The sequence below is a fragment of the Anser brachyrhynchus genome (genome assembly GCF_964034855.1).
Source record: "Anser brachyrhynchus genome assembly, chromosome: 3".
Taxonomy (NCBI): domain Eukaryota; kingdom Metazoa; phylum Chordata; class Aves; order Anseriformes; family Anatidae; genus Anser; species Anser brachyrhynchus.
Window position 1 is genome coordinate 80,043,357 of NC_137696.1, and position 8,203 is coordinate 80,051,559.

Consider the following 8,203-nt stretch of genomic DNA (forward strand, 5'->3'; position numbering starts at 1 on the left):
TAAAGGTAAAAAAACTGACTACAGTCATACTGTGACTCATCCTGTGTTCACTAGTTCTGATATCTGATCTAATATTTTTGACCAGGGATAGATGCCCTTGCTGTGGAGTGTATTGTGTACCCCTTCAGCTCCATCCCTCTTTGTATGATTGCCTGTGGTCAATGAGTTCTTGAAGCCTGTCAGTGTGGGTCAGTGTAACTGATTCCTGGATTTTTTTTATTTTTTTTATTTTTTTAGGGAAAATGAATTTTCTGCCATTCTTTCTGACCCTGATGGCTAGGTTTTATCTTTCCTGCCTCAGATATCTGAAACTCATTGTTTGTCCTAACTGCTGTTACCTAACCCTCCTACTTGACATTCTTCAATAGGATCTGGTATTACCCATGAAAATATAGCCATTTTCTGACACATGGTTCTGACTCTTTCTCTTCCGTCCCTAAAGGATGTTCCAGTTTTATTGGTGGATACTAAAATATCCTGCACACTGTAGAAGCAACACATTTCCTCATGTCAGGTCACCTGTAGGGTGTGCAAAGAAAAACAATAAAATCTTCCTGGATTTCTGACCTGACCTCCACCGATTCAATGAAGGAATCATTGGACCAGGCCATCCTTCCACACTGAACTGCACAGCATATGAACAGAACTAAGAGCATATATAGAAGTGGAATGGATAGAAGGAATGAGTCTGCATGACACTGTTCTTGTGTGTGTACCATCTGTACTGGGTTTGCATGGCAAGGTTTTGGTAGTGGGGAGCTGCCATCCAGAAGCTGTCCCATGTTAGATGTTTCAGCTGGCTTCAAAGGGACTCACCGCTGGCCAGACCTGAGCCAATAAGCAATGTTGTTTGCGCCTCTGTGAGAGCATATACAAGAAATGAAAAAAAAAAAAAATCACTGCTGGGCAACATCAGCTTGGAGAGTAAGGAATGAGAAACAGCCTTACAGATGCCAAGGTCAGTGAAGGAGGGGTAGGAGGTGCTCTAGGTGCTGGAGCCAAAGCTCCCTTGCAGCCTGTGGAGAGGACCATGGTGAAGCAGGTTGTCCCCCTGCAGCCCATGGGTCCCACAGTGGAGCAGATTTCCATGCTGCAGCCCATGGAGGAGACCACAGTGGAGCAGGTGGACCTGCACAAAAGGAGTCTGTGGCAAACCCCTGCCAGAGCAGACTCTGGGTCAGACCTGTAGCCCATAGAGAGGGGACCAAGCCAGAGCAGGTGACCTGGCAGGAGCTGCTGCCAGTGGGGACCCAGGTTGGGCAGTTTGTTCCCAATGAATGGACTCTGTTGTATGGACCCATATTTGGAACAGCTCTTGAAGAGCTGCTGCCTGTGGGAAGCCCACACAGGATCAGTTCAGGAAGGACTGCATCCCAGGGGAGGGACCCCACATGGAGCAGGGGAAGAGAATGACCGTGAAGGAGTAGCGGAGACAAAGTGCTATAGACTTTCTGCAACCCCCATTCCTCAGTCCCCCTGTGCCACTCAGGGAGAGGAGGTAGAAGAGGGTGGATGGGGGGAAGGTGTTTTTGGTTTCTTTCCTTTGTTTCTCATTTCTCTAGCTTGTTAGTAATAGGCAATAAATCTTACTAGTCTCCCTACTCTGAGTCTCTTTTGCCCATCACGATAATAATGTTGAGTGATCTCTGTCCTTATCTCAACTCCTGAGCCCTTTTCATTCTACTTTCTCCCTCTTTCCCTTTGAGGAGGGGGAGTGAAAGAGCTGTTGTGGTGGAGGTGAGCTGCCCACCTGAGTAAAACAGCCACACCATTTCATCTAACTAAGTGTTTAAACCAAGAGCACAGGATGGATAAGTGTCATTGTGCAAAGCTTCAACTATGGAATGAACTCCACCTTTGCTACACTGGCTACACAGAAAAATAAATCATCCCAATTTTTGCTGTTTGAAAGAGTTTTTAAGAAATTAGTTAACATGTATCAATTCCTGTCCCAGGATGATTGTGATGTTAGGGAGAAGTGAACAGATTGACCTACTTTGGTATCTGATCTATCTCATCCATACAGTATTAATGAGATAGTCATAAGTCTAACAAGACTGGAATTAAGTACTACTGTTCTAGATCACTAAACTGAGGAAGAAGTTCACATTGGATACACTGATAGCAGAAACTGGACCAGAAAGAAGGACTTGTACCAGTGTAATGCTTGACTGGGCATCCAACAACCATACTTTTTAAGAGTTATTGTTGTCATGGTATCTCTTACCCTTCAAAATTCAATGTTGTCTCATATGTGGTGAGTTTGGGCATGCACTTGAATACAGCTTGGACTATACTTACACATAATTCACCTGCTCAGGAAGGTCTGTAATTATTAGCTTCTACATTGTAAATAAGGAACTGTCTTACAGAACACAGAAGTCACAACATTCTCGAGATTCTTATTCTCCATTAAACCTAAATATATTACAAGGAATAATGAAGGACAACATTCTGCCTCTCAAACACATCTCTCCTTGTATATTTTAAGAGCTTTTCAGGATTTAAGCTTTCAATACATTTTCTCTCAACAGTTAGTTATTTCTTAATATAACTTTTCTTTCTCTGGGTCTCCACACTTTTCTTAGTAATAGCCTTCCACTGGAATGCAGCCATGGCAAACCACTAGGCTCAGCTACTAGTCTCTACAGCAGCTTTAACAGGGTGCTCTGCTCCTCCTTCCCAGGGCCTGGTGGACGTGGCCACATTGCTGCCCACCCTAAGGCTTTTTTAAGAGTGGGGTCACTGTTGACATGGCAACACCCATGCCTCACTAAAATGGCAGTGATGACACCTCCGGTGGGCTTTTTGAAGCCTCTGCTGTCACCCACCCACACCACATTAGCAGCCCCAACAACATTGCTCCTGCCGCTTCAGGAAGAGAGGAGCTGGAGTCACCATGCTGTCCAAATGACACTCATACAGTGAGGGAAGCCTCACTCTTTACTCACCTCTCTGCCAGGCCCCTCATGGCAGCCAAGCCATGTATGGTCCTCACTAAAACTATAAGTTGTAAGAGGCAGAGATTTTAAAGGAGGAAAGAGAATGAGAAAGGGAGGTGAGAAAAGGAGGAGATAATCCTCCCTAGGTTCCTCCTTGACCCCCTTGAACTACCTCATCCAAACTACCAAGCCTCTTCCACTTGCACATCTGGTTTACAGTGTGCCCTAGGGGCTGCTTTTATACCACCAGGGTGTGGCTGCAAAATGGTGGCAACGCCCTACTTAAACGGCCTGCTGCTGCTGCCCTTAGCTCTGTTTGCATCTTGTCAGCATCCCTTGTAATGGCTGTTGGGGTCTGGTGGCTGCCTCAGCTGCCTTAAGTGGCCTCTATGCTGGAAAAAAAAAAAAGCCCTGACTGCCTCAATTCCCCCTCGGCTGAAGAATGTATCTGCCCTGGAGCTGATTTCCTTGGTAAGTATGTATAATCTCTTGAAGTATTTTGTTTTTAGAAGAAGTTTTGCTATGGCAGAACCTCAAAAGCTAGTAAATAAAAGTAATTTGTGGAAGGGTCAATAAGAAAGAAATGCAGTGCCACCTGGGAAGCAAAGAAATTACAATTATTCAGAATGCTATGATAAGGAGTAGTTGGAAGTGGAAAAATGCATAATGAAATTATAGGCAATGAGTAGTGGACAGACTCAGGAACTTGTGCTGCTGGAGGCAGACCTGTTTGCTCTTCCCTTTTCAAGAGCATATAAGTTGTTAAGAGTATGCTTACACAAAATATGTATTTGTATCATGCCCACTTTCTTTAGCAAGTTTTTTGTTGTTGTTTTCTGTTTATTTTTGCGAAATAATGGGTTTATTACAGTCCAATGATAGTGATACTTGTAGGTGTTAACTTTTGAATGCTACGGATATTTGTTTTCTAAAGCTAAAAATCCTATCAAATCTGATAGATACCTATCAATATACCAGATCACACTGATGCCACTGTCCCTTATTTATTTACATTATAATATAAAATTATTTTACATATTTGATACAGTTTCCTTCTTGTTATGGTGATTGTTTTTATGCCTGTGTATTTAAAAGGAAAGAGATTTTAACTGTTAATGAGACACAGTCTTGAATATTTCTTGTAAACTTGTCTTTTGTTTTATTTTGTTTCCATTTAGTTGTATTGTATTTAGAGAGGGCCAACCTCCCACTGTCCACATCTGCTTTCAATTCACAAGCAGTTGGTGTAAGTCATGCATCATCAGCATTTTGTTTGCTTGCTATGCTGTCTCATCTGGGAAGCCATTATATGAAGTAATAGAAGCAGAAAATAGGTACACTCCCTCTTTAAATTTTCAGCAGGGATCCTGCTTTTTGTAACTCTTGCAAATTGCACCATTAAATTGCATATGTTGGCCTATTGGGTACCCATAATTAGATAAATAAGGAAAAGTGCCCATAAACTTCATGAACTGACTAACTTACTAAAACTGCCAGTAAAATAAACCAACAGATAACAGTACTTCTCATCTTTAACTTTTCTCAATTTGTTCTGAAAACCCAGAAAACTATAGAAGTACATTATATAATAACTATATAGTGACATACATGTATACTACATATATACTATTCCTTTGGCTCAATAACATTCCTTGTTCAAATACATGAATTAGAAACAGAGTAGTTTAAATGAATTGTTGAAAGGAGAGTAGAGTAAATTTACAATGTAAATGTAAGTTGGTAATTTATGCATTTATTCTTGCATTTTTTGTGACAGTTTATTTTGTGAAATATCTAGTCTGTTTAGATAGATTTCAAAAGGAAACAACACAAATTCAACCTCTGTAGGAATAAACTCCTGGAGTGATGTTACAGCATGAATAACCCCTGATACATTATATGACATAGCATGTTTTCTTTTATTTTAGCAAAAACAGAGAAAATATTGGAACCTCTGTGTATTTTCCTTCCTTTTCTGAGCTCTCAGAGAAAGAGCCTTAATGTGACCTCTATCTCATAATGGTGAGGTATTGATTACAGCTGAAATATACATAGTCTTTGCTGAAGTAAAGTTAAATAGACAGTAATGATATGGGTGGAGGAAAGGGGAGGAGGGCTAGGACAAACAGTTGGAAGAAATTGGAAAATGGAAAAGTGGTCATGTCATCATATACAAGTAGAATTAATTCGTAGTGAAATCAGTACTTTGTCACAAATCTGATTTTGCTTGCATCTTTCATAACTGTTATTTAAACTTATTAAAAACTTTCATCACAACATTCTGAAAGATCCACTGTACTTATGGACTATAAACAATGTATTGAGTATCATTATTTTCATATATTGAATTTGACAGCCTTAATATTTAACATTTTCATTTTAGAATGAAGCATATTGCTAATACAGCTAATATATCTGCAATTAAAATAGTTTGAAATTATTGAGGTTAATGGAGTTTGATTCTTATAATATTTGCTAGAAAATTCAAAAGCCAAATGTACTTCACATAATTAAAAATGCTTTCCAATTTTTTTTTCACAAGTACTTTTTATGAGTTCATTTACAGACATAATCATGAGTAAATGTGACTTCTTTTATAGCCAAGGCAAATGAAGCATATCTTCAATTAGAAACTTCTGAAAATGTACTGTGATAGCCTACTGAGAATGGAATTGCTTTTCTTCACAGCTTCACACCCGCTCCTCTTTAGAAGCTCATGGCTGTGGATAAGTGCTGCAAGTGCAATATCCTTCTCTTCAAGAATTTTCAGCCACTATGTACTTCAAATAACCTGATGTGTAGTTCAGGATATTTTCGGAAATACTTTTGTGCTTGCTTTACACTACATACCCACCTGTTGTAAAATATAATTAAGCATATGTATTTATATACACATGCCTATAATGATTTGCAATCCATATGTACAAAGAAGCAAGTTTTCAAATTATTTGTCATGCTCCATTCTATCAGGAGTCCCCTCTGCAAGATGACAGCGTAGCTGTTCAACGTTATTGTCTAGTCAACATCTCAATCTCTCTATATGGCTTTGTATAAATTGTTTTGATAATTTTGAACAATTTCTTACTTGATATGTTATAGTAATAAAATTAATGTGTTTCAAAAACAGAAAAACCAATTATAGATATACTTAAACAAAACCAACAACAAATTTTAACAAGAGTGGTATATTTCCTTATTAAAGGCTAGTACTAACAGCTGGAACCATTAAGACATAGTAAGACAGTGAGATAACTTTAGTGTGTAGAAACAAATTACAGGTAAGGGCTGAAAAAAGTACTCTTATAGGAGAATTAGACAGGGAAGCTCTCAAAAAGTTTCATACATAACCACTAATTGAGGTTTTATACAGTTACCTTCAAATGCAGAAGACCAAATCACAGAACAGTATCTATAATTCTGTATTTTCTCACAGTTACTTTAACTTATTGAACTGCTCTTCTACAAAAAAGAGAAGACAATACAAACAAACTAAATGTCAGGATACAGGTGTGCTCCCTTTGGCTTGATGTCTTTTTCTAAAACAATTCCTAGACGTAGTTAGGAACAGCAAGGATTTTTCCAGTGAGTTACCATGTATGTGGCCTGTCTGTTCGAGCAACTAATGGAGTTCACTAAGCATGGATGTGGCTAGCCACTGTCAGTTAACTGCAGAGATAAACAAGCCCTGATACTGTTTAGTGTGTTAGTACAGATATAGTCACAAGTGAAAGCATGAGAAAAATGCTATAAAGTCTCCATCAGTTGAGCCTGAAGAACATTAAGCCCTCAGCCAACATCTCTTGGCCTTTAAACCTAAGGAGATAACAGTATTAATGTTAACACTGATTTCCCAATGAGTTCAAGGCTTCCATCTTAATCAGAAAACAGCCCAAACAAAATAAAAGGAAGCTAGTGCTCCCCTTACAACAGAAGGGTTATTTTAATATCAAAGTAAGTTGTATGCAAAAAAAAAAGTCTAATGCAAATAAACAATGTAGAAAAAAAGTTTTCAAAATAAAGCAGTTGTCTATCAATAAAGACTACAAATCTTTCTCTAAATATATATATATATTTGTAGCTTGATAATGATAGATGATGAATATTTAAAGTTTATATTACTACACAGAGTGGAAATATTTTGCATCATTCTATACTGTTGAGAGCACTTACTATGTGTTACTGAATATATCTATTCAGCTGTCCTACAGTCTGAATCTGCTAGAAAAAGCATGTAGTTTTCTTACAGCCCAGTGCTGAAACAAGAGGCAAAGCAAGAAGAAAAAAAAGGGAAAACGACAGTCAGAAGTGGTTAACAATGAAAATTCTGCTGAAAGAGTACATTTAATAACATTAATAATACCTAAACAGTTACAAAACTAAATCTCTCCATCCCAAAATATCATAAGCACAAATTCTAGAACTAAGTCAAAACATAATGAGCTGTGTTTTTATGAGAATCATGAAACAGTATGGAACAATATACAGAAAAAATTTAGCACAATATGCAGAATAATATGAAGCTGTCTAGGCAGTACAAATAAATTAAACATAAATGACTAAGTTTACATTATCATATTCCAAAATAAATCTGTGTTAAACAAGCATTGTTTAACATGAGGCTAATCAAGCTTTTGAACTGGTAGCTAATGTAGAGAAAATACCATTTTCTTGAAAACTACTAATTCTGTGGAATGGTGCACTTGTCCACTGTTCCAGGGAGGGGTAAAGGTCAAAAGATACCATAAGTACTTGAGCGTTTATATATCTGTATTACATTTCCAGGATGCTCATTTACTGGAATTTAAGGTAAGCCATCTCAGCAAGAACACTTTTTCATCTGACTACTAAATACTCCTGTTTTTCTTCCTGACTCAGAGTCAAATATGGGAAAAAAAAAAAACTTCCATAATGTTGAAGTGCAAAGCACTAAGACATCTAATTCTCATTACATTCAGGAAATAAATAGCATACGTATTTTAAAAAAGTATTGACAGGCAGATCATTGTTCATTGCTGTTTTACAGAATAAATGTTTTAACTGGTGTAAAAGTAAAAAACAAAATCTGAAAACATGATTATTCTTCCGAACTTAATTATTCTATTGTATCATAAATCAAGCAAGTGATGATTGATTTAGGATTAAACTAACAGTTTCCCTAAAATAATCAATAATTGATGTCGTCAGGAAACAATTCTCTTGTAATTTTCCTAAAAACAACAGATTTTCATAAAGATTTATTTCATTGTCGTATTTGAAAAGTA

At 37.7% G+C, this 8,203-nt stretch overlaps 1 long non-coding RNA gene across 1 annotated transcript; it reads left to right on the forward strand.

The window, feature by feature from the left end:
• The first annotated feature begins 3,212 nt into the window (after nt 1-3,212).
• On the forward strand, nt 3,213-7,177 carry LOC308192089. Its single transcript, XR_013948541.1, has 4 exons — nt 3,213-3,413; nt 4,121-4,188; nt 4,871-4,964; nt 5,631-7,177. It is a non-coding gene; the product is annotated as an uncharacterized lncRNA (long non-coding RNA).
• The last annotated feature ends 1,026 nt before the right edge of the window (nt 7,178-8,203 follow it).